The sequence below is a fragment of the Macrotis lagotis genome, chromosome 2 (genome assembly GCF_037893015.1).
Source record: "Macrotis lagotis isolate mMagLag1 chromosome 2, bilby.v1.9.chrom.fasta, whole genome shotgun sequence".
Classification (NCBI taxonomy): Eukaryota; Metazoa; Chordata; class Mammalia; order Peramelemorphia; family Peramelidae; genus Macrotis; species Macrotis lagotis.
Window position 1 is genome coordinate 193,604,458 of NC_133659.1, and position 27,369 is coordinate 193,631,826.

The window sequence follows — 27,369 nt, forward strand, 5'->3', positions numbered from 1 at the left end:
GGGGAAGGGATGCCAGACCCACGGGGGGGAGTGGAGCGTCGGAGGAAGTGTTGTTGCATGGCTGCGTTTTCTATCCCGGTGGCACGGGCACAATACTCCTAGAGGTTGGAGGTTTGGGCGCAACCTCGAGGCGGGGGAGGCAAAGGTAGGTGCAAGCACCAGCTGCAGGGCAGAGAGAACGCTGGCAAGCGGACCTGGCGCAACCCCTCCCCCGCCCACCCGGGCAAACCCGGCCTCCCGCGCCCGCTTCGGGGGCAGCGGGCCGGCCCGACTAGCGGGAGCCAAGCCCGGCTTCCAGGCGGGGAGGACGGAAGCACAGAGCCCGCGCCCCCCGCGCCGCCCCAACAGCCCCTTCGTGAGGGCGCCCGGGGCCTCCCCGCGGGGCGGGGACCTCTCCGGCCTAGTGCGCGCAGCCGCCGCCTCAGGAAAGGGTTAACCCGGCCCCCGGAGCCAGGCCCGATCCCGGGGGGAGGGGGGAGGAGGGGCGACGGGGGAGGAAGGGGCGCTGCCGGGCAGGGCCGAGCCGCGGGCTGCGGCGGGAAGGGGCCCGTCCGTACTCACCCGGGCCGGCCGCCCGCGCCGCCGCCGCCGCCGCCTCCGCGGTCCATCCCTGCGGCGGGGGGGCCCGTCGCCGCGGCGCTCGCTCCAGTCACCACCGCCCGCCCGGCCCCTCCCCCCTCCGCTTCCTTTCGCTTCTCTCCCCCGCAGGCTCTGGGGAGGCCGCTCCTCGGCCCGGCCGCCGCCGCCGCCGCAGCGCTACGTGGCCGCCGCTCCGACGTCTCGCGACTCCCTTCCGAGCGCGCGAGGGCGAGCGGGGGCCGGCGGGGCGGGCGCGCGGGGAGGGAAGGGGCGGGGGGGGGGGGTGTCCGCGTGTGCGTGTGCGTGTGTGTGAGTGAGTGTGTGTGTGGAGAGGGGAGGGAGCTCCGGAGGCAAGCAGGAGCGCCCTTCCCCTCCCCTCCCCTCTCCACTGCCCCCCCCCCCCCGCCAAGAGTGATCCCAACGCCTCCCCCCCTGCATCCCGGCCGCCGGGCGGCGCCGGCGCGCATGCGCGGCCCCTGCGGGGGCTGGCCCGGGCGCACCTTTTCTCTCTCTCCTGCCACAAAGTGAACGCTCCGCCGCCTAGATAACCGCCAACTCCCTACTCCACCCCCGCCCGCCACCCCCTCCTCCCACTCTCCGGCGGCCAGGTAAGGGCGACGACTGCGCACGCGCACTGCCCTCCCTTGGGGAGGAGAGTGGTCACTGGAGCGAGAGAGGAGGGATCCCGGGGCCGGGGCGGCGGGGGCGCGTGGGGGAGAAGCAAGGTTCCAAAAATGGCCCTGGGAGACTTGAGGTTTGGAATGAGAGAGAAGCGAGGGAACGGGTTGGGGACGGCATAATGGAACTTTGGCCAGGGTTGACAGGGAGAGTGGCATCTATGAAGGCTTTGTGCGAAGTGAGAGCTCCCCTTAGAGAACCTACAGCCAGGAGCAGGCCATAATTCGGCCCATCCTGGGTATTAGATTTTCTTGGCAAGATGCTGGAGTCGTTTGCTAATCACTTTCTCCAAGTGACGGGCCCAGGGTCACACAGCTATTAAGTATCAGAGCTCACATTTGAACTCAGATCTTCCCGGCTCCGGGCCCAGCCATCAGGGCTACATAATTTCAATACTCCGGCTAAAGAAGAGACAAGGACCACCTCGTAACCGGTAGTTAGGAATATGCGAAAGAAGCTCTGGGAGCGAAAGATTCCCTCAGGGCTTGCCAAGGCCCTAGTTAAAAAGGGGGAAAAAACTTCCTGGGAGTAGGAACACATTAGTGATGGGTGCCTGGGAGCTCCAGGAGAGGGAAAGTTCCATGATAGAATGGAACCTTAGACCCATAAAACTGTAAGTAACCAGTGTTAGGTTTGCTTGCCCTCTTAATTCTTGAGACAGAATCCCAGAGTTATTAGTGATTTGTAGGTTACACAGCTGTTACTGGTCACATTACTAATTCATTGTTAGAAATTAATAATATCACTTAATGAGGTAGCAAAAATATCTACCTTCATAACAAAGGAACCAGTGTCTTTCAAGTAGAGATATGTGTTTATATATGTGTAGACATTTGTGCATACATATACATGTAAGGAATGAAGGTATAGTTTACCAAGGACAAAGAATAGTGGTAGACTGAGATCTTCAAGATCTTTACTTCCCTTCCCACCTCTATCCAAACCTAAAGCTTCCTTGAAGTTTACCTGCTCAGTTTGGTTGGCCCTTTTGTACTTGAAATTCTAATCCAAGAATCTCTTTATTAAAAGCACATTTTAGATTTTCCTGCACTGAAGTCACCCTCTGTTTCACATAAACTTTTTCAGTACAGGTGCTGCATCCCAGGAGCAGAGAAACCCTGGGGAATAAAACTTAGAGGGTGGGGAGAAATTGAACTTGACTCAAACCCACAAAAGAAAAAAGAACAGAAATTTTATAAACATAAGGGTCTGATTTCCTGACTCTGAAACCTGCTGCCCCTTCTAAGCACACAAAGGAAGGTCCCTGATATTGACTCCAAATTCACATAAGCATTCAACCCCACTGCTTTTTTCCTGTCAACTTTGAACCTAATTATTCAGTTGTCGATATTTTCAATGAATGACCTTTGAAAAAAAATTAGATATAATCATTCGGGGAGAAAATTTTCTGGTGCCTTGGCTAAAATCCTCAATGGAAAAATACTTTAAGCAGTAATGGGAGGCATTTAGTTAGATTAAGAAAGAACCTGGGGGGTGGCTAGGTGGTACAGTGGATAGAGCACCGGCCCTGGAGTCAGGAATACCTGAGTTCAAATCCGACCTTTAGCTGTGTGGCTTTAGACAAGCCACTTAACCCCATAGCCTTGCAAAAACAAAAAACAAAAAACAAAAACCCTGGAAAGGCTAGAAGCCTGAATGCAAGACCTTGAGTAAATCATTTTAACTTCTTTTGGTCTTATTTTCCTCACCTATAAAATAAGTCAAGTGGATTAGTAAATATCTTATGATACCTTCCTTCTTTGACAATATGATTCTAAATGACTACTTTCTTCCTAGGGGTTCTTCAAAGGCACTAGAAAACATTCCTTTCCCTCCTATCCACTTAAGCTGGATAACCTTCAGGAAGAGGAATGAGAATGAGAAACTCCTGGAAGAATCTCTCATTAAATACTGTGTGTGTGTTTGCGTGTGTATCCATGTGCTCATGCCCGTCCATCTGTCAGTCTAGCAGACCTGTTCTGAGGGAATACTCCAAATCCCCATTAATGACTCTTAAATGGAACTAGAACTCATCCCTTTGTGGATCTCTCCCCTTCGTCATCACTCCTAATGCCCCTTGCCTCCTTTCTGACCCCTCTCCTGGATCTGGGGAATCCCAGAGTCTGGCCCTAAGGCCTAATGTAACTCTTTACTGGTGCTAATGCTCTGGGGCCTTCACTGTGGAAACTCTTCTCCCTAGATCCCTGGTCCCTAGGATTTCAATTTGGGGGGGCTGAATTTTCCTCATCTTGAACTTTTACCCTTCATATTTCCTAACCCAGAGAAAATAATTCCAATCCAGCTTGATTTTGAAAAAACAAAGCCTGAAGGCTCATTGAGCTCAGCTCAGTACCACTCTGGTCTGGGTAACCTGGTTATCGTTTACCATTCGATGTCAGTCAACATTTTTTAAATGCCTACTATGGGTCAGTTACTAGGAATACAAAGAAAGCCAAAAGATAATCCTTTCTCTTAAAGAACTGGAAATCACATGGGGGACACAGTGTGGGAACAACAATAAACTATATGCAGGAGGAATTATAAATAATCAACAGAGAGAAGGCATTAGAATTTAGAGTTTGGGAAAAGGTTTCCTGTAGAAGATGAGATTTTAGCTAAGACTTGTAGGAAGCTAGGGTATCCAAGAGGCTAAGTTGGGGTGCTGTGTGGCATCCACATCTGGCCTTATTGAGGTCTGAGGGGAAGAGAAACTTCATTGGGTTGGTCCCAGACCCACGATAACTGACTGGGGCTCCCGGCTTTTATGAAAGTATCATATTCTCCTAGGGATTAAAATGTTTCTTTAGTGAATGGAAAAGCAGAAGAAATGTGATTTCCTACATATAGGAAATTCCTTTCCCAAAACTTTTACTACAGTCTCTTTAGTAGTTAAATCCTAGGGAGTTATCTGAAGCTGGTAAAGATTAAGTGACTTGCTTAGATTCTGACCAAGTTGAAGAATTGGAACTCAGACCTCTCTGCCTCCAAATCCAGTATTATCCACTATAAAATTTATTTACATCCTTATTTATTTAGTTTGACGGACCTGCAGGAATATGGGATTGGAGGAATTAGAATGTAAACTCTTGGAAAGCAAGGACTGTTTTACTATTTCCTGCAACATAGGAGATGCTAAATGCTTTTTCATTCACTCAATTGGACATCTCAAGTTTCTGCCTCAGGTGAAGCCCTAGAGATATAACATCAAAAATAGTTTCTGAGGGCAGCTAGGTGGCACAGTGGATAGAGCCCCAGCCCTGGAGTCAGGAGTACTGAGTTCAAATCCATCCTCAGACACTTAATAATTACCTAGCTGTATGACCCTGGACAAGTCACTTAACCCCATTTGCCTTGCAAAAACCTAAAAAATAAAAAATAGTTTCTGCCTTCAAGGAAAGATCTTGCTGAACAAATGCTGAACCCACTTTCACTTCAATGAATCCCTTCACAAACTTACAGTAACATTAATAGGTGAGTATGAGATTGAGATGGGCATAGATTCTTCTCTTATTCTCAGGTAGACCCTAAGTCATCTCCAAGCTTCTCTAAGCTTTCATCCCATAAGCTTCTTTCAAAACCTTTTTTGGCATTGAACTTTATGGGAAGCCTTTCTGGGGTAAGATCAATCCATGCAGGACTTTTGGCTTCAATGGTCAGAGATTCACTGAATGAACTGTCTTCCCCAGACCCGCGTGTTGGCAGATCCTAAACAAATTATATTGTACATCCCTCCCCCCCAAAAAAAATTATATATAGGTGAATTCATCAGATTAAAATGAACATCAAAGACAGCCTTAGACAAGAAAAGAGGAAGATTTGCAGAAGTGGGCTATGCCCTGCCTTTGTTGTCTTGAGAATTGTGGATTATGGTTGACTATATGTATAGTGAGTTATGGAATTGATTATATATAAATATTGTTTGCTATGGATTTTTTTTGCATCAATGCCACCTCCCCTCTGCCCATAGTTAAGCCACTACCTAGCCATCAGACAATTTAGCATACCCTGGTGCTATAGTGTGATTTATCAATTTCTAAGACGCTAGTCTTCTCTAGTTTCCCCAAGGGAAAAGATTTGAGTACTGGTTAACTTATAATCATTCTCATCCAAGAATATTTATTAAGTATTCCCCTGTGCATGTCACTGAGATGGACACCATACAAACAGATTTGGCCTCTGCCCTCTGGGAGTTTGCTCTAAAATGGGCAGCACAGATTTGGACAAATATTAGGGAACAGAGTGATTCTCAGGCAATTTCACAAACAACAATGAATAAATAAAGCAAATAAGGAAAAGTATATTGACATTGTCTACATCATTGTTTTCCAGGTTGGGTGGTTAGAACACAGCTCTAATGGGACCAGGTTTTGTGGGTTTAGACTCATCTCCAGGTCAGTTTGCTTTTCAGCTCAGAGGAAAAGCTCTCTGTGACACTAACCGCAGAATATTACCTTGCATGTGACTGAGCTGTCTCTAAAATGCATGCCATTAGTCACTGGAGTGGGGGGGGAGAGACAGTGGATAGCTATAGCACTTCATTCTTACTATCAAAAGAATTAACTCCTATCTCCTGTCCTAAGGCCTGCAGAACAAGGCATTGCTTCTGCAGTTAACAGTTATATAAATGCTCTTTCACATTATCTTGTTTGAGCTTCATTTCCATTTTAAAGATGGAAAAACTGAGACACCACATGGTTAGTAGTGCCAGACTGGAATTCCAATCCAGATCTCTTATGTCTCCTTGTGCAGTATTTATTCTGCTGCAACATACTTCCTTTTTAATATAAGGCAGCGTAATTTTCTTCCTTTCTTTCCTTCTGTCTTCCCTTGTTTCTTTTTTGCTTGCCTGCTTTCTGATGGCCTGTTATTGTAAAGTGAGAAGAAGGAATTTTCAGGGACTTGGAATTCTTTCCTGGTAAAAAGAAAGTTTCCAATTTAGTATCACTCGGGACTCAGAACTTTTAGAAAAATGAAAAGGAGAGGCTGTGTCTTCCTTCCAGAGTACCCTATTCTCCTCTGTTTGCCGTTTCAGATCAATATCCTGCCTCTCCATCCGGTTTCGGCCCTTCCTCCCCCACCCTTTAGGCCCTCAGGCCACCTGTAGCAAGCTGAACCTGAGGAGTTAAGCCTGGTTTGTCTTGCTCCTCATTAACGAGGCCAAGGGTTTTTTTTTACGGCAGCGCTTTTAATTGTTACATGTAATTGACATGACACATGCCCCAGAGGCATTTGATGAGGTCCAATTTAAGAGATGATTTTTAAAAATTGGAATAAATTAATTAAAGAAGGCAGCTGCACGGGGCTGTGAGGCAGTGCCAAACTGTGTAATTCAAAACCACCTAACCCACCCAACCGGCCCCACGAGCAGGAGGAACAATCCCAGTCAGTTCCAGCTGAGGTAGGGTGAGAGCTAGGGGCAGGACTGGGAGAAGTGAGGACCTGGGCAGGCTGTCATTGATTTCCTTGATTGTCAAGACCCCAGAGAAAAGTGTGGAATCTTCTTTGAGAACAAGGAAGGAACTACTAGGGGAATGAGAAGAAATATGAACTTGTCCATGGGAGGGAGGGGGTGTCCCACAGATCTCTGGGATTATGGGGGAGAAGGAGAATGGAGGGTCACAGGGGTGATGGCGAGAACATTAAAAGTTAGTAGGCAGAAGAAAATAAGAAGTAGAACAACAACAACAAAGATTTGTTGAGAAGGGCAGAGGGAGACCCAAGCCTGGAAGGGAGCCAGTAGGGAGGAACGAACCAAAGGAAAAAGGTGGAGTCTGAGTGAGGGGGTGGTAGCATGGTGCCTGAGGCCTCAGCTTTTAATGGAGGTGCTAATTAAACCCCTGACCTGAGGTCATCAGCGGTCCTGTGGCAGCTTTTCACAGGAATTGGGGTAATAACAATAACAACAATAATAATAACAATTAAGGATAATGAGACTTTATCTGTAGCAAGTTGTTCCTGGAGCTTTGTAGGCATTAAGTTATTAATTCTTCCGCACCCTCAGGGTTCTGCTTTCTCCCTTACTCGGGATGGGGAGCATCTATGGGAAGCATCCTACATTGACCATTAGACGAGTGTCCTGTCTCCCACCTGTCCAGTGTCTAGGCTGACTGGCTTAGTTTACAAAATTTAGGGCTCCCCTGAGTCTATAACATACTTAAATAGATACTCATTGAGAAACAACTCCTCTGCAAACAACTTGTCCTTCTTGCCTATAACCGTGTTCCATCTCCCAGCCTTTATCCCCCCTCCCACCCCACCACCCCCGTTCCTGGAAAGCCTCCTAAGCCCCACTGCTTGGAATTTCTCGTTTCCTTCTAGGCCCAGCTCAGGTGTCACAGGGTTTTCTCTAATCCCCCTCACATCAAATTGATAGTGTGTCTCAACACACATACACTTATACAAAATACTTTATTTTCTATTTACTCATTTTTATACATATACTATTTTATTCACATTGCACAATTTTAGATCCCAACCACCTGACATAGGGTGGTGTATCTCATACTAGACTTGTAGTATTGGATTTCTGGGCCAGATGTTTACAGAGGATGGACAGCAAGATCATGAACCCACTTTGTCTTTGACCTGAAGCCCCAGGGGTTTGAAGGAATTTTCTTGAACTTCAAACTGGAATTTATGATGAATTGACCACAAATGGAAATGGTATGTTTTCTTAGAATGTTGAGTTTACTATCACTGGAAGTATTCAAATTGAGTTTGGGTAAGTATGTTAAAGAGGAAAGTGTTGGATGCCTTGGCCTCTGAGATCCCATGATCTCAGATAACTGTGGAGGGCCAAATGAAGGCTGGGACAGAGAAGGAATGCTATCTGCCTCAGAGTCATTTCCAAAATTGATAGGAGAGACAGGGAACATAGACTCAAAGTGATGAGAACAATTCCAGAACACAGAACACTGAGTCAACAAGGACTGGATGCAGGAGTTCAGACTGTATATATACACACTCTTAGAACGTAAAGGAACAGTTAGACTTAAGAAGGTAGAGATTCATCACAAGCTCTAGATTTTGAGTCTGGAGATTTGGGTTTAAGTCCAGCCTCTTTGCCCTCACTTTACAATAACAGGCCATCAGAATCATTTCACTGTCTCAGCCTCAGTGTCCCCATCTGTAAACTGAAAGTATTAGACTAGTGATCTTTAAAATCCCACTTTAAATGCTCCAAACCATATTCAGAAAAGGCTGTCAGCAAAACACAAATCTTGAGCCAAGTCTTAAAGGATCTGGTGGCCAGGAGTTAGTAGAGAGGAAAGAGGAAGGTGTTCTAGGTTTTGGAAAGAGTCACTGACACACCAGTGGGTAACCTTGGGTCTGAAAGGCAGAAGTATGAAGAGGGACAAACCCTACAATTAGCAACTATGGCTCAGAACCCCACATCCTAGAACAGAAGGGAGGGATTTGAGGCAGACTTTCAGTAACCCTGGCACATATCCATAGATGTTTCCATCAGTCTTTTTGGGGTGAGAGGTGGGAAGAGGGTCAGTTCTGTGATTTTATCTCTCTGGGGAACTCCTGGCATGGCAATTCTTTCCAGTAACACAGACCTGCAACTCTAATTTAATTTTAGAGAGTTGCCTGAGGCACAGAGAGATTCAATAACATCCTGGGTAATATGGTGAATAAGTGTTGGGAGCTGGACTCGAGCCTAAGTCTTCCTAGTTCCAAAGCTGGCCTTCTGTCCACTACACCATCATATCTGAAGCCAAAAGACAGCAATTTACACATTACTTAGTTCATACCTTTCAGGGAACTCAGCATTATTCAGTAGTATGAGCCTTGTTCAGCCTTTCCAATGCCCAAAAGAGGCAAAGGGGAGACTTAAGTTTCAGAGTGGGAACACCTTGTCTTTCCTAAATCTGTGCCCCAAGACTGGTGAATGATCATTTATCTCTGACTCCTAGATCATTCTGCATCTACTTTATACTCTAGCTTTCCTGGCTTTTTCTGTAGTCCTTACTGCAAGAAAACCCAAGAAAGGAAGGAATGGATTTAGACCTTTGTAGCATCTCCAATTAACCCTTTACAAAAATGGAAGGAGCATGAGATTTGATGACTGAAGGTCTGAGTTTGAAATTTGCTTCTACCACTTATTGCCCAGGTGACTTTGGGCAAGGAAACTACACCTTTCAGACCTTCAGTCTCTCTTTTTGTAACCTGAGGGTATTTTACCAGATATTATCTAAGTTCCATTCCAGTTTTAGACCTGAGAAGAGACCTGGAGCAATGATTCAATTCAATAGACATTGATAAGATTCTTCTTCTATGTATGAGCAAACCATTCTGGTATGGGAACAGAGACAAAAATGAAATATTATCTGCTCTCCAATTTCTACAACTGTTAGTATCCCAACTCTTCAGTCCTGCTGTAGCTAAATACTTTATCCTTATGGATCTTGACCCCTTGGTGGACCACCAAGGTTCAACCACACACCATCCTCTAATACTAAATCGTTTATACCCTTGCCCTATTCACCTGGTCAGGCCCCAAACCTAGAGTATGCCATTATCCACTTTCTTTGTTCCCCCATCCAACTCTTTTTGTTCATATTCATATAATGTTGAATAAAACTGGAAGAAATCATGGAACCATGCTGACTCAGTAACCTATAAATTTATGTTAGCAAATCTCAGATGGGCCTTCACTATATATCTCAAGGTAGTTTTACTACTCCCTAATTGATTCTATAGCCTACTCACCATAACAGCTATTTCAAACCTTTTCAAACTCTTCTTAACCTTCCACTGATACTTCCTCCCCCAACTTTCTAATAAAAAATCTCATCTACTTCTCTTCATCTCACATACCTCTGCTATCTTTCTCCATTATCATCTTTCATCTCAAGCTGTGGTCAAGGTCAACTGCTCTACATATATCTATTAACCCACCCACTATTATGCTCACTAGCAGATTGCTCCTACCATTATCCCCACTCTCTAATCTTCATTTTCTCCCTATCTACTGGCTCCTTCCCTATCCATAAACATAGCTAAGTTTCTCCCATCCTTAAAAATCTCTCACACTGTCCTACCATGTCCATCAGCTATCATTTTATATCTCTCCTCAATTTCTTAATCTCCTTGAAAAAACCTTTGATATTTGTTAACTTCACTTCCTTTCCTCTCATTCTCTTCTAAATCATCATGAATCCAACTCTCAAGTTTATCATTAAACTGAAACTCCTCCTCCAAAAATACCAATGCTCCCCTAATTGCCAAAGTAAATGGGCTCTTTTTTTTAATCCTCACCTTTCAATAGCAATTGATGGTATTACAAATTTTTGTGACTCTGCTTTCTCTCTCTGGGTCTTTTTTGCTTAATCTTCATTTATATCCCATCCACTAATTATGGTGTCCCTTTGAAGTTTTCTCCTGGATCCTCTTTTCTCTTTATACCTTTTTTTTTTTTAGGATTTTGCAAGGCAAATGGGGTTAAGTGGCTTGCCCAGGGCCACACAGCTAGGTAATTGTTAAGTGTCTGAGCTTGGATTTGAACTCAGGTACTCCTGACTCCAGGGCTGGTGCTTTATCCATTGCCACTTAGCCACCCCTCTTTATACTCTTTCAATTGGTGACATCATCAGTTCTCATAAGTGCCTCCCCTAGCTCCTGTCTTGTGTCACCAACTGCCTATTGGACATTTCAAACTAGGTATCTCAGAGGCATCTCAAAAATAACTTATCCAAAACAGAACTCCTAACATTTCCCCCCAAATTCTAATTTTTTCTGAATTGTCATGGCAGTTAAGTTACTGTCCAAGTTTACAATCTCAGTAGCATCCTCAACTTTTCTTCATCTCACCCTCATATCTAATCTATTGCCATGTCTAGCAATTTCTCTCCAATACCTCTCTCTATATCCCCTTCTCTTTATTCTCAGACTATATTAGATGACTTTTTGCCCAAACTGTTGCCTTAATTTTCTAATTGACCTCCTTCACTCAAATTCCCTCCCCAAAGCAATTCATTCTTCATTTACCTGTCAAAGTGGTTTTTCTTTTTCTATTTTTAAAATTAGTTTTATATATTTAATTAAATATCTAACAATTATATATAAACACATTTTTAAGCAATCATTTAAAAGATCTTTGAGTTTCAAATTCTTTCCCTCCCTGCTCCTTTTCTTTGGAAGGCAAGCAATTTGATGTCTATTATACATGTGAAGACAAGCAAGATATATTTCCATATTAGCAATGTTGTAGAAGGTAGCAAAAAATGAAATAAAACAAAAATAATTAAGATAAGTTTAAAAGTATACTAAAATCTGCATTTAGAGTTCATTAGTCCCCCCCCTCTAATGGTAGATAGCATTTTTCATCAGGTTCTTTGGAATTGCCTTGGGTCATTGACTTGCTCAGAGTTGAGTTATTATATATATATATATATATATATATGTATATACATATATATATATATACACACACACATATATATGTATAAGTATATAGTTTTAGGTTTTTGCAAGGCATACAGGGTTAAGTGGCTTGCCCATGTATGTAGGTAGGTAATTATTAAGTGTCTGAGGCCAGATTTGAACTCAGGTACTCCTGACTCCAGGGCCAGTGCTCTATCCACTGCACCACCTAGCTGCTTTACATTGTTTAAGTCATGTCCAACGCTGTAGGATTTTCTTGGCAAAGATACTGGACTGATTTGCCATTTACTTCTTTACATAATTCCAATTTGCTCTCCAGAAAGGTAGAATCAGTTCACAACTCCACCAACAATGCATTGTATAGATAAAGAAACTGAGGCAAACAGTTTTAAATGACTTTCCCAGGGTTACATAGCTAGTAAGGGTCTGAGGCCAGACTTGAACTGATAAAGATGAATCTTTATGATACTAAATTCAATGCCTTAGCCATGTCAGTATAGCTAAGTCTTTCACAATTACAGACCTATTCTATATTTTTTTGGTTCTGCTTACTTCACTTTTGTATGAATTCATATAAGTATTCCCAAGGTTTTCTGAAACCATCCTGCTCATTAGTTCCAATAGCACAATAGTCTTTCTTCACAATCATATACCACAACTTGTTCAGTCATTCCCCAATTCATGAGCATTCCTCAATTTTCAAGTCTTTGTCACCACAAAAAGAACTACTATGAATATTTTAGAGAAGTTATATACAAGCCCTTTTCCCTTTTCTTTGATCTCTTTAGTATACAAACCTAAAGTGGTATAGCTGGGTGAAAGGGTATACACAGATTTATAGCCCTTTGGACATAGTTTCAAATTGTTTTCCAGAATAGTTGAAATCAGTTTGCAACTCCAGAAACTATACATTAGAGTCTTAATTTTTCCATATCTCCTCTAGTATTTGTTGTTTTCCATTTTTGTCATGTTAGCCAGTTTGATGAATTTTGCTATTTTTTAAGATCTATAAAATAATTTTTTGATAGTTTGGTATGGCATTAAATTAACATAGGTAGGATTATTGTTTTTATTGTATTGCTTGGCCTAATTATGAGCAATTAATATTTCTCCAGTTGTTTAGATCTGTATTTCTGTGAAGAGTTTTTCAGAATTATGTTCATATAGTTCCTAGGTTTATCTTGGCAGGTCAACTCCAAGTATTTTATATTATCTCTCATTATTTTATTTTTAAAAAATATTTTATTTATTTGTTTTTCCAACTACATGCAATGGTAGTTTTTAACCTATCTTTTTTTTTGGTAAGGTTTTGAGTTTTACATTTTTCTCCCTCCCTTCCTTCCCTCCCTCTCTCCTCCCCCCTGACAGAAAGCAATCTGATATAGGCTCTACATTTATAACCATGCTAAACACAGATTCATATTGATCATATTGTAAGAGAAGAATCTGATCCAAATGGAAAAAAGAAAACATTAGGAAAAATATGATATAATACAAAAAATAGCTTTTAAAAATTGAAGATAATAAGCTTTGATCTTCATTTAAACTCCACAGTTCCTTCTCTGGATATGGATGACATTTTCTTTTTTTTTTTTTAGGTTTTTTTTTTTTTCGGGGGGTTTTGTAAGGCAATGAGGGTAAGTGGTTTGCCCAAGGCCACACAGCTAGGTAATTATTAAGTGTCTGAGACCAGATTTGAGCTCAGGTACTCCTGACTCCAGGGCTGGTGCTCTGTCCACTGGGCCACCTAGCCATCCCTGGATGACATTTTCCATCACAGAACTTTTAAAATTGTTTTTGATTATTGTGCTGCTGAAATGAACAACAACATCCTGGTTGATCATCACCCCCATGTTGCTGTTAGTGTGTATAATGTTCTCCTGGTTCTGCTCATCTCACTCAGCATCAGTTCAGGCAAGTCTTTCCAGGCTTTTCTGAAATCCTATCCCTCATGCTTTACTGAACAATAATGTTCCATCACATACTTATACACAATTTGTTCTATCATTTCCTAATTGATGGACATTCACTCAATTTCCAGTTCTTTGCCACCACAAACAGAGCTGCTATGGATATTTTTGTAGTAATGCACTACTGGGACTATCTATACCCTAAAGATATTATGAAAAAGATAAAAACATCACTTGTACAAAAACATTCATAGCAGCTCTGTTTGTGGTGGCAAAGAACTGGAAATTGAGTAAATGTCTATCAGTTGGGGAATGACTTAATAAACTGTGGTATATGTATGTGATAGAACACTGTTGTTCAATTAGAAACCAGGAGGGAAAGGAATTCAGGGAAGCCTGGAAGGATTTGTATGAACTGATGCTGAGTGAGATGAGCAGAACCAGGAGAACATTGTACATCCTAACAGCAACATGGGAGTAATGATCAAACTTAATGGACTTGATCATACCAGTAGGGCAACAATCAGGCACAATTTGGGGGTAATTGCAATGGAGAATGCTATCTGTATCCTGAGAAAGAATTGTGGAGTTTGAATAAAGACCAAAGACTATTACCTTTAATTTTTTTTTTTTAGTTTTTTGCCAGGCAAATGGGGTTAAGTAACTTGCCCAAGGCCACACAGCTAGGTAATTATTAAGTGTTTGAGGCCAGATTTGAACTCAGGTACTCTTGACTCCAGGGCCAGTGCTCTATCCACTGCCTCACTTAACCTCCCCAACCTTTAATTTAAAAAAATGTTATCTTATCTTGTAATTCTGCTATATCATACTTTATGTTTCTTCTTTAAGGATATGATTTCTTTCTCATCACATTCAACTTAGATCAATGCATACTATGGCAACAATGTAAAGACTAATGGACTATCTTCTGTGGGGGGAGGGAAGCAAGATTGGGGGGAAAATTGTAAAATTTAATTTTTTCTTGTTTTTATTATTGATATAGTCAGTTATACTGATAGTTTTCCAAATATTGACCCATCCCTATATATTCCTGGTATAAATCCCACCCAGTTATAATATATGATCTTTGTGATCTGTTATTATAATCTCCTTGATAATATTTTATTTAAAATCTTTGCATTGATATTCAGAAAGGCAATTCTTTCTTTGGCTTTACTCCTCCTGGTATTGGTATCAAAGCCATATTTGTGCCATATAAGGAATTTGGTAGGACTCCTCCTTTATCTATTTTTTCAGTTTATATAATATTGGGATTAATTGTTCCTTAAATGTTTAATAAAATTCACTTGTTAAATCAATCTGGTCCTGGTATTTTTTCCTTAGGCATCTCATTGATGGCTTATTCAATTTCTTTTTCTAAGTTAGGGTTACTTAAGTATTCTATTTCACTCTTTGATGTGAGTGAAGTTCAAATTTAATCCATGAGTGAAGTTCAAAAGTTAGCCCTCTTCCGACACCCCCCCTCCCATTTTCCTCTCTACTATATGAGCTTTTTACTGTGGGACTCTTTTATGAGATAATTTTCTCCATTCTTTCTCTGCCTTCCCCATTCTCCCAAGATATCCCTCTTTTTTAGCCTTTCTAGGTTTTTTTAACTTCATCCCAATAAAAGCAACTCTTTTTATGTAAAATCCTTCCAACTGCCATAATAATGATAAAGTTTTTCATTTCCCTTTTTTAAAAATTTTTTTATTTATTTAAGGCAGTAGGATTAAGTGACTTGCCCAAGGTCACACAGCTAGGTAATTATTGTTATGGGTCTGAGATCACATTTGAACCCAGGTACTCCTGACTCCAGGACCAGTGCTTTATCCACTGCGCCACCTAGCTGCCCCCAATGGTAAAGTTTTTCAAAGATACAATGTCTCATCTTCCTATATAGATTAACAAGCAATTTGAACTTTTTGAATCCTTTTGATTTCTCTTTCATGTTTATCTTTTTTTATATTTCTCTTAAGTCTTGTGTTTCAACTTCAAATTTTCTGTTTAGGTATGAACTTTTCACCAGAAATACTAAAAGTCCTCTATTTCATTAAATATCCATTGTTTTCCTCTTAGGATTGATCATTCTTAGTTTTGCTGGGTAGGTATTCTTGTTTGTAATACCAGCTCTTTTACTTTCTGAAATGTCATTTTCTAAGATAAAATCTTGTGTGATTTGACTGTGCTACCACTATATTTGAATGGTTTCTTTCTGGCCTTTTAAAGTATTTTCACTTGACCTGGGAGTTCTAGAATTTGACTCTAATATTCTTGGGAATATTTCATTTTCAATTTCACTTTCCATTGAGGTTTCTTTCAGATGGTATTTGGTGGGTTCTTTCAATTTCTATTTTACTCTCTGGTTTGAGAATATGGGGGCAATTTTCCCTGACAGTTTCTTGAAATATTATATCTATGTCTTTGATCATGCTCTATGATCTTGGTTTTCAAGTAATCCAATAAATTCTTAAATGATTTCTCCTTGTTCTATTTTCCAGGTCACTTATTTTTCCAATGAGATATTTCATGCTTTGTTCAATTTGTTTCATTTTTTTTTTACTTTTTTATTTTTCTTAATGTCTCATGTAGTCATTAGCTTCCCCTTGCCCTTTTCTAATTTTTAAGGAATTATTCTCTTCAGTAAGCTTTTTTGGACCTCCTTCTCCATTTTGACCAATTCTACTTTTTTTTTTTTAGGTTTTTGCAAGGCAAATAGGGTTAAGTGGCTTGCCCAAGGCCACACAGATAGGTAATTATTAAGTGTCTGAGGCCGGATTTGAACTCAGGTACTCCTGACTCCAGGGCTGGTGCTCTATCTGCTGTGCCACCTAGCCGCCCCCAATTCTACTTTTTAAGGAATTCTTTTCATCAGTGAAAATGCCTCTTTTTCTGCTTCACCAATTCTGTTTTTTAAGGTGATATTATCTTTAGTATTTTTGGTGCCTCTTTTACTAAACTGTTATAGGTCTGTTCATATTTTTTTTTTTTGCTTTTATTTTTCCTCTACCAATCTTACTTGATTTTTAAAATCATTTTTTAACTCTTTTAGGAATTCTTGTTGGATTTGTATCCAGTACATTTTTTTTCCCCTTGGAGGCTTTGCTTGTAGCTGTTTTGGCTTCATTGTCTTCTGAGTTTGTGCCTTGACCTTCTCTGTCATTGTAGTAGATTTTCATGACCAGGTTCTTTTTGTTGTTATTTGTTCCATTTTTTCCACCCTATATCTTGATTTGGAATTTAATGTTGGACTCTGATTCTGGTATGGGGAGTGGTCAGGGAGAGGGCCACTCAAGTTTCATGCTCTTATCATACTACTATTTTTAGAACTAGTTTTGAAGATTTGGAAATTTTTGATGCTATCAAGGTATTGTGATCTGGGGAAAAATATAGTCAATGTTCTGCTGGATTGTACTCTGGTCTTTTGATAGGAAGAGCCCCTATACTCTTGGGAACCAGAAACAATTCTCTCCTGGGAGTGCCCTATAATCTCCTTTCGACCAGTTGCCAGGTCTTCCCTGGCTAGAGAACTCCTGAAGCAGTTACTGCTTTGGTCACCACCACCTTATCTCCTCACTGCTGTTTCAAGTCCATAGGCTTGGGTCCAGCCCCCTCCCCTGTGTCACAGCTCTCTCTTTTCAACTTCCTGTACTGTCTTAGACTGGAAGAAAGTCTTACTCTGACTTTTGTTGGCTCTGCTACTCCAGAATTCAATTTGGGGTATTATTTTATTTTGGAGGTCAGTCTTGGGAGAACTCAGCTGAGAGCTTTCTCTATTCCAACAGCGTGTCCTAGTTCTGACCATGAAATCCTCTCCCCACCACTCAGGGAGTTTCAGTGGTGGCCTATTATGTCCAGGATTAAACAGAAAGCCCTCACTTTGAGATTTAAGGTTCTTCATCACCTGGGTCTTTGCAGCCTTTCCAGGCTTCATAAGCCTTCCTCCCTTCTGTGTGCTCTAAAGTTTGGCCATACTGACCTACTCACAACCATGCAGACCTCCCCCTTTGCACCAGTTGACCTCAGTACCTCAAAGGAAGGCTCCGCCCTACCTGCATTAGTCTCTTGGTTTCCCCAGTTTCCTTCAGGATTCAGTTCACATCCCACAATCTGAAGAGGGCTTTTCTCACTCTCCCTTGCCACCCTACTTTAATGCCTCCCCCTTTTATATCACCTTCCTCCACTCTCTGTCTTTTTTATGTGAAATGAGTCAATCACCTGGAAGGAAGGCAAGCGAACAAGCCTTTATTTATCAGTGTGTGCAGAGGCATGTTATGTGATTATCTCATTAAACAGCCCAGAGGAGAAGATGCTGCTGCTGAGACATAGGCTCAGTGACTTTCTGGGAAGAATCTTGGAACTCAGATCTGCCTTCCTGACCCACTTCATTGCTGAGCTGCCTCATTATTGTCTCTTCATTAGAACAGATGCTTCATGAGGGCAGAGCCTTTGTTTTTTTCCTTTCTTTCTATCCCCATCCCTTATTTGTTGACTGATGGATTAAAAAACATTAGGCTACTTTTTGTCTGAAGGGAGGGTGAATACAATCTGTAAACAGAGAAGTAAATACAAGATAATTTCAAGTGGGAAATAGTGAGTCACTTCACCTTTATGAACATCATTTTCCCCATCTATAAAATGGGGTCTAGGAGTAGTTAAATAAGGAAGGATCTAGACTAGATGATATTTTTCCTTTTTGCAAAGCAATTGGAGTTAAGTGACTTTGCTGAGAGACACATGTCTAGGAGTGTCAAGTATCTGAGGTTGGATTTGAACTCAGTCCTCCCAACTCCTGGCCATGCCCTTTCTACTATGCCACTTAGCTGCCCCAAGACTGGATGATTTTTAAAGTCTAAATGCTGTGATTATATGATCCTATATGGCATTTGATTGAGGATAGGATTAGAATGTTGTGAATAAATGTGTATATACATGCATATATATGTGATCTGCATTTGAGGTGAGATTTCCTATAATGAATTTCTAACACTAATGAAATTATTTATCTTCATAAAAACATGCTTATATGTACATACACAGACATATACTATATGCAGATATCTTTTGCCGAAGTCTAGCTCCAATGTTTTATTATAGAAGGGAAATGAACAGGGATGAATATGCTGATAAATGTTTACCAACCACCTTGGGGGAGAGGAGAGTGGGCCCAAGTAAAAATGATATGCTTTTAGGTTTAATTATTAACATTTGCTTTATCATTTTCTTAAGTTTAGACAGTCAATATAAAAATAAGTCAAGCTTTGATTTTTATCATGGCCAATTTTGGAGATGTAACTATAACAGAAATTTTAACAGTCTCAGGCTTCTTTGGGTTGGCTCCAGCACACTCCGGAAAGTCTTGAAGACCTTACCAGCCAAACACAAGCTCTGGCAGGTCCTACCAAAGCATGAAGACTTCAAGGTCCAGCTCAGGGAAGCAATTTGGAGGTAAAAACTTCCGTTCAAATCCCAGCTCTGCCGTTTACTTCTTGTATGACCTCGGACAAGTCACTTCTCTTGCCACCTCAATTTCCTCTCCTGTAATGAGGAGAGTGGACAACATGATCTTTGAGGTCCCTTCTAGCTCAAAGTTTATGATCCCCTAAAAGCTTGATCCACTTTTGCCCTTATGAAGTTGACTCTTTAAACCAGGGATCTCCAAACTTCAGTCATAAGTCAACTGCAGCCCACCACCCAAATTGTATTTCTATTTTTATTTATTTTATATTTTATTTGAAAATGTTTTTCATTTTTTAAATATAAAAAAATGTCTAAAATCATTTTTAGCTCATAGCTCTATACAAAATCAAATGGAGAGACAGATTCGGCCCATAGATTATAGATTGCCAGTCCCTGCTTTAAACAAAAAAGTAAGACCTTTGTCCTTGATGTGCCATCCCAGGAACTAGAAATAAACTTAAGGCAATTGGTGGGAAGAACTTTTATGTTGAACTGAACACAAAGAGAAGAGGGCAATGTGGGAGGCAACAAAATTTTGAGGGCATTGAGGGTTCTCGAGAGAGTAAAAAGAGGGGATGATACTAAACATTTTTTGAAAAGTCATATTCCTGGGGCAGCTAGGTAGCACAGTGAATAGAGCACTGGCCCTGGAGTCAGGAGTACCTGAGTTCAAATCTGACCTTAGACACTTAATAATTACCTAGCTGTATGGCCTTGGGCAAGCCACTTAACCCCATTTGCCTTGCAAAAACCTAAAAAAAAAAAGTCATATTCCAAAAATGGTAAAAAGGAAACATCATCAACTAACTCCCTGAATGCCTACTTTTCTATATTTAATCAAATCTTTGTAAAAATAATCTCTTCAAATAACATTTATTAAGTACCTTAATAATAATAATTATTATTATTATCAACTCAAAAAATAACTCAACATTTATCAAGCACCTACTGTTTATGGAGGTGCTAAGCTAGACACAGAAGACAAAGGCAAACACAAACTGGTCCTTGCCAAAAATGAACCTTCCATGGGGAAGAGCAGAAGAGGAAAAGGTGATCCACGGCATTGTTAATGAAAGACAAAGTAATGGCAAGAAGGAAAAAGGCAGACCAATTCTTTGCAGTTATATAGTTAACTTCAGGAAATAGAAAGAACCCATTGGACTTGTTCTGTGTCAATTGTAAGATTTGTTTCAGTAGAATAAAAGACATCTAACTTCATGAATTGATGCTGGGTGAGATGAGCAGAACCTAGAGGACATTATACACTAACTAACATGGGGCTGATGATCAACCTTGATGGACTTGCTCACTCCATCAGTGCAATAATCAGGGATAATTTTAGTGGATTTGTGATGGAGATCACCATCTACATCCAGAGAAGTTTCATTTTTTCTTTTTTTAATTTTTTTTTATTTTGAGTTTTACAATTTTTTTCCCAATCTTGCTTCCCTCCCCTCACCCCCCACAGAAGGCAATCAGAGAAGGAGTTTAAATGAAGACCAAAGCTTATTATCTTTAATTTTTAAAAGTTGTCATTTGTTATCTCTAATGTTTTCTTTCTTCCTTTTGTATCTGATTCTTCTCTCACAGTTCATATTCAATTTCGATCTATGCTTATGGATGCAAATGTAAAACCTATATCAGATTGCCTTCTGTTGTGGGGAGGAGGGAGGAAAAAGAGGGAGGGAGGGAGAAAAATTGTAAAGCTCAAAACCTTGCACAAAAGAAAAGATTAGAAGAAACTATCACTGTATGTAACTGGAAAACAAAATATTTAAAATAAAAATAAAATAAAAGTTTTTCTCTATCAAAGCATTTCCCATGAATATACCAAACTACAACAAGAATCCTTGAAAGATATAATAATGAATAATTTTGTTTAGCCCTGTGATTCTTAATATTAAGTGGGAAGATAGATGCTTGAGAAAAGTGTTTGCCACTGTCTTGAAGCAGACCTAGTAAAGAATTCCAATAGAAGAGAGATATCCTCTGGATGATGAAGTTCTCTGCATGTTTCTATTTTCAAATGACATTGTATTGATAGAATCAATAATAACTAACATTTACATAGTACTTTACAAGTTGTCAATACCTTTCATATTAATTGTCTCATTAGAACCTTACAACAAACCAATGAAGTAGATACAACAGCTTTTATTTTCTCCATTTTGCAAATAAAGAAACTGAAGCTTAGATAGTGATTAACTGACTTGTTCACAGTCACAGTACTAATAAACAAAGGAGCAAGATTTAAACTTAGCTCTTCCTCACTCCAAGTCCAGTAATCTTTCCACTATACACTCATATAGTCATGTGAATGAAATTTATATTCACTCAAAAGAATTAGACCTAACTATTCACACAGAAAAAACAAACAGATGAAGAATGCCTGTTGTTTAGAAAAGAAGTGTCAAATACAGGGTTCTTAGCTTCATTCTGAAACAGAAATACTCCATGAACTGAATTAGAATATAATTGAGAAATATTTAACAAAAATATGTAAAAAATGCAACTGAACATAGATAATGCTAATAGTTTTCTAAGTCAATATGTAGCCTGTTAGGGATCTATGTGTATGGATTAAGTTTGACCAGTGATAAATAGTTGAATGGGCAACATTTTGTGCTAGCCTGCGTGTAATGTGTGAAGAAATTTTGTACAAACATTAAAGATAGAAAATGACCTGGACCTAGAAATTAAACCGAAGGAGGAAAGTAGTCTAGATTACTTTTGGCAAATTGTGTAGTGCTGTTAATGACCTTAAACAAAGACTTATCTTCTTTATTTTTATTTTTATTCTTAATACAATGATCTACAGATGATATTAAGTTGCTGCAAGTCATGAGATGAAACAGCCTTTAAAGAATTATGACAGTAGTTCACATTGATAGAGTTCCTTCTATGTACAAGACGCTTTGCTAAGTATTTTTACAAATAGAATCTTATTTGATCCACACAATGAACCTGGGAGGTAAGTGCTGTTCTCATCCCCATTTTATAGATGAGAAAAATGAGGCAAGAGTAGACAGATAGGAGGATGTTTAACATTGTTAAAGGATGCAGAGGGTTCATTAGAAATTAAAATAATATTATCATGAAAATAGTTTTGACCTTAAAGAACCTTGAAATTCTCATTGACCTGAGATATTCCCCCAGACCATACTTTGAGAACCGCTTCATCAGATGATCTCTTAAGGACCTACTTTAAAATGTTACTCCTTTATAATTCCAATAATAAAGTATTTTCTGATTCAGAATAAAAGAAGTGATATGAAATGGGAGGTTGGGGAAAGTATCTTGGAGAAGAAACTTAGGCAGGACTTTTAAAGATAAATAAAATTCAAATGAGCTAAGAGGAAGCAGAAGTGGTATTACAGGTAGAAGGGCCAGTCCAAGCAAAGGGCTGGGTTTCAGGGGCAGTGACACAAGGCCATTGTTGTTGGATTCTGGACATAGGAAAAAAAAAAGTTCTAACCTTCATGCCTTTACCTCCTGCTTTACTTCCTTGAACCTCACTGTCACTTTGAACAATAGCCTTTATGTGGACACACCCGAAAAAGTAACTCCATTTCCACCCTTCAGATGTTTTGCCTCTTTCCATCATTCCAGAGATTTGTTAGAAGTGAATTATGAAACAGACCTAGGAATCAGGCTTCTCATCTTCATTTTTCTTCAAAAAATAATCCACTCACACACAGAGAAAACAGATTCAATGAAAGCTATTAGAGGATCAGTTGCCTCCCCCTCCCAAGGGAAGATTGAAGGGTGACTGGAAGCTGTTTTCAGATCTATGAAGATGGATTCATTCACTTGTTCCATGGTGAAGACAGAATGTGAACAATTGCATTTATATGGCAGAGAAAAAGATTCTCCACTTGGGACTTCCCCTCCACTGGAATGGACAGGTGTCTGAAGTTGTATAAAGGTCCCTCTGTGTACTTCTAATTCAAATCCTAGAAGACCTGAGCTCAAATCCAGCCTCAGAAACTAGTCATGTGACCCTGGGCAAATCTCTTACCTTCTGTCTGCTTCACTTTTCTCATCTGAAAGTTAGGGAGAATAAAGAGGGATGGACACTTTCAAGGTCCCTTTCTGCTTTAGATCCATAAGCAGGGGAGAAGACTATAATATAAGGAACAGAGCAAATGCAGTAAGAGATTTTCAGAAGCTCTAGGAAGAACAGATCACACCTGGGTTCCAGGAGGAAATAGCATTGTTATGGTATTTTAAAGGATTTGATGAGCAGGACTAGGGGAAAGAGCATTCAGAAGAGAATGAACAAAAGTACTAAGGAGGGAAATGGAGGCCCATGGTTGGGATTGAGGAATAGTCCAACTGGGCAAGAATATCAGGGAATGAAGAAGAATAGTGGGAAGATAAGACTCCTGGTTTCCCTCTAATGTCCCTTTTTTCTCTAATCTATGTTCTCAATCCTTATTCTCCCTGATGTCTCTGCAGCTTTGGACACTTGATCATTCTCCCCTCTCTAGGTTTATGGAACACCGCTCTCCTGGTTCTTTTCTTATCTATCTGACCAGCCCTTGTCAGTCTCCTTGCTGGATCCTCCTCCAGATCATTCCTCTTAACCATAGCTGTCCCTCAGAGTTCTGTCCTGTGCCCTTTTCTCTCTCAATATTATTACTTGATCAGCTCCAATGGATTTAATTACAATCTTGATGCTAAATGACCTTTCCTACCCCAGTCTCTTCTGACCTTTAATCTCACATCTCCAGCTGCCTTTCAGACACCTCAAACTGACTTTGCAGTAGACATCTTAAACTATGTGCAAAATAGAATTCATTCTCTTTCCTCCTAAAAACTCCCCACCTCCTCCCTTTCCTATTACTGTATAAGCTAACACTATCTTCCCAGGCACAACCTAGGAGTCATTCTAGGTTCATCAGCTGTCTCTCACCCCCCACTCTCCATGCCCAAGCCTTACCAAGGCATGTCAGTTCACCTTTGCAACATCTCTCCACTACCCCTCTCTCTCCTCTGACACTGCCATCACTCTAGTGCTAAGCCCTCGTCACCTCAGCTCTGAAGTACTCCAGGAGTCTGCTGGTGGGTTCCCCCTTCCCCCAATCTATCCTCCATTCAGTCACTGAAGATTTTTCTAAAGTGCAGGACTAATCATGTCACTCTACAACCCTTGATAAACTCCAGTGCTCCCTTCTTTCCACCTCTCATGACACCCCACTCTAGGATCTGATACCTTTTCTGGCTGTCCTCCTTGCTCTCCCCCTCCTCGGTCCAGATTCCTGACCTCTCTGGCTTCCTCTGAAGACAAAATTCCACCTTCTGTAGGAAATCTTTCCCAGTCCTCTTTATTCTAGAACTTCCCCCTTTTAATTATTTCCTATTTATTCCATCTATAGCTTGCTTTATAAATATATACACACATATATTTATAAATATATGTGCACACTTAAATATATGCTGCTTATTTATTTATTTGTTTGTTTGTTTGTTTACATATTGTCTCTCACATTAGATTGTAAACTCCTTGTGGGTAAAGACTTTTGTATCCCCCTTACTTAGCACGGGGCTTAATCCTTAGTAGGTGTTTAATTAAGTTTAATTATTGATTAATCTTATAAAGTTGGAGAGGTCTCAAATTTTCAAATACATTATACTTTCCCTTCTTTCAACTTTCTTTCAATCTTCCTTTTCTCTTTCTTTCATTTTTGTCTTTCTCATGTCTTTTATTTATTTATTTTCATCCATTTGTACATATGTATTTCCAAGTTACAAAATTTCCCTCCCCCTCTCTTCCCACCCCTCCCCTACTTACTTCTTTTCTTTTACATATTTCTTTCTCTCTCTCTCTCTCTCTCTCTCTCTCTCTCTCTCTCTCTCTCTCTCTCTCTCCACATTTCTTTCTCCCTTTCTCCTCCCCTTCCCCCCCCCAACCCCGACCCTTCATTTATCCTCATCCAAATATGAAATCAGCTTTCATATTTTTGTATGTTGTATCTCTGTCAGTTTTGCCTTCATACATTTGGTATTGGTGCTTCTTTCTCTGCTCCCACATTGCCACCACCCTGGTGCAGGGCCTCTTTACCTCACATCTGGACTACCGGAATAGGCTTCTAATCGGTCTCCCTGACTCACATCTCTTCCTTAGTCCAATGTATCCTCTATTTGCTTGTCAAATTTATCTTCCTGAAGTTTAAGTCTGATCATGCCAGGCCCCCTTTCAGTAAAATCCATTGGCACCCTCTTAACTTCCAGGATCAATTATCCTCTGGTTTGTAAAGTCTTCCATACTGGGCTCCTTCTTCTACTTGACTCTCCTCCATGTCCTCGGTGAGGAGTTATACTGACCTTCTTGTTGTTTTTCACCCAAAACACTCCTTTTCCTGACTTGTAGCATTTTCACCAGCTGCTTCCCAAGTCTGGAATTCTCTCTCTCCTCACCTTAGCCTCCTGGTTTTCCTGGATTCCTTCAAATGTCTGATAAAACACCACCTTCTGTAAGAATTCCCAGTCACTCTAATACTGGTACCTTCCTTCTGAGATTCTTTCCAGTTAATCCTTTGTATGTCTTCGTATATAGTTGTATATTTGTCTCCATCATTAGACTGAGCTCCATGACACCAGTGACTGTTTTTGCTTTTCTTTGTATCAACACAGACTAGTGCTTGGCCTGGAGGGATTTGCATGAACTGACACTGAGAGAGATGAGCAGAACCAGAAAAACACTGTACACCCTTAACAGCAACATGGGGGCGATGATCAACCTTGAAGGACTTGCTCATTCCATCAGTGCAACAATCAGGAACAATTTCGGGCTGTCTGCAAAGGAGAGTACCATCTGTATCCAGATAAGGAGCTGTGGAGTTTGAACAAAGTTCAAGGACTATTCCCTTTAATTTAGGGGGAAAAAATTTATCTTATTGTCTCTTAGACTTTTTTGTCTCTTCCTTAAGGATATGATTTCTCTCTCATCACACTCAATTTGGATCAATGTACAACATGGAAACAAAGTAAAGACTGACAGATTGCTTTCCATGGGTGGGGAGAGGGAAGTAAGATGGGGTAAAATTGTAAAACTCAAATAATATCTTAAATAAAAATAATAAATAGACTAGTGCTTGGCCCTAGGCACTTAGCGCATTTTTTTTTAGGTTTTTTGCAAGGCAAACAGGGTTAAGTGGCTTGCCTAAGGCCACACAGCTAAGTAATTATTAAGTGTCTGAGGTTGGATTTGAACTCAGGTATTCCTGACTCCAGGGCCGGTGCTCTATCCACTGTGTCACCTAGCCACCCCAGGCCCTAGGTACTTAAATGCTACTTGATGAACCACGCTTGGGTGACTATTACAAGAGGAATCTCTCCATGGGTCTTCCAACCTTCTCCAGGGATGAGATAGTCAGTTTTCTTGTCACTCCTTTCAAGTCATTCCCTCCCAGAGCCCTTTAGTGTCCCCATCACCCTTCACAGCAGTTAAAAATATCTGGCTGCAAAATATCTTATCTTCAGTTTCCACCAGTTCTGTTTAATAAATATATTTGAAATGTGGGGTCTAAGGTATAAAAGGTGTGAGACAATAGATAAAGTGTATAAGATGAAGGGAGAGGGAGAGAGAGAGAGAGAGAAAAGAAGAGAAAGAGAAAAAGGTGAGAGAAAAGAAGGGGAGAAGAAAAGGGGAAGAGCTTAATAAATATGGATTGATTGATTGATGAACACAGAGAAGAAAGAATGCAACCAGTAAGGACCATAGAAGAGACAATGTGGTACTATGGTTGGGTTTTGGATTTTGAATCAGGAATATCTAGATTCCAATACTGACCCCAGGCCAGTTATTTCACCTATCTGACCCACATCTTCCTCATCTATAACTCTGGAGGCCTTTTAGTTTCCTTCCAATTTTATTATCAGTTCTACTCATAAGGATATTGGAAAAGGATTGGATGCCTGAAGACTTGGTGATGAGAAAAGACTCCAGTTTGTTTTTATTTGGTAATTTTTGTTTTTAATCCTAACTTGACAAACAAATAAAATAAGCATGTCCAGATACAAAGTAGAACATAAAAAGAGAATTGTCAGAAAAAATACACCCTAACAGCAACATGGGGGTGATGATCAACCTTGATGGACTTGCTCATTCCATCAGTGCAACAATCAGGAACAATTTGTGGCTGTCTGCAATGGAGAATACCATCTGTATCCAGAGAAACAACTGTGGAGTTTGAACAAAGACCTTAAATTAAAAAAAAAAAACTGGTATCTTATTGTCTGATCTTGCTATCTCTTATACTTTATGTTTCTTCCTTAAGGATATGATTTCTCTCTCATCACACTCAATTTAGATCAATGTACAACATGGAAACAATGTAAAGACTGACAA

General features: G+C 40.5%; 1 long non-coding RNA gene across 1 annotated transcript; it reads left to right on the plus strand.

The window, feature by feature from the left end:
- The first annotated feature begins 1,012 nt into the window (after positions 1 to 1,012).
- Positions 1,013 to 27,369, plus strand: LOC141513915 (uncharacterized). Its single transcript, XR_012475908.1, has 3 exons — positions 1,013 to 1,187; positions 18,873 to 19,004; positions 25,653 to 27,369. It is a non-coding gene; the product is annotated as an uncharacterized LOC141513915 (long non-coding RNA).